Raw genomic sequence first — 433 nt, 5'->3', positions numbered from 1 at the left:
ATTTAAAATCATTTAAGAAGCTATAAATCAACTTAACGTGAATAACAAGGCTTTTTAAAGTATGAATGACTATAAATGGACTTTTCTTATCAATGATAGGGTTTTGCTTCACATTTTCTTATGCAAACAACAAATTATGATATGTTTTAACCAAAATATAGAAAAAATCAATTTTAAAATCTTTTATAAGATTATAAAAGTATTTGAAGCGAGTAAATAGGCTTTTAAAGACATGACCTACTATAAATGGACTTTACTTGTTAATGGATGGCTTTCATTTCATGTTTCCCGATGCAAACATCAAATTATGATCTATTTTAACTGAAAATAAAACCAAATTCAATTTAAAATCATTTAAAAATTTAATCCACTTAAAGCAGGTAAAAAAGCTTTAGAAGCCATGAGTGATTATAAATGCACTTTTCTTATCAAT

Source organism: Theobroma umbraticum, unplaced genomic scaffold (assembly GCF_002168275.2).
Source record: "Theobroma umbraticum cultivar Fairchild unplaced genomic scaffold, ASM216827v3 scaffold_7.0, whole genome shotgun sequence".
NCBI classification, from domain to species: Eukaryota; Viridiplantae; Streptophyta; class Magnoliopsida; order Malvales; family Malvaceae; genus Theobroma; species Theobroma umbraticum.
Note: the sequence above shows the minus strand (reverse complement) of the source record.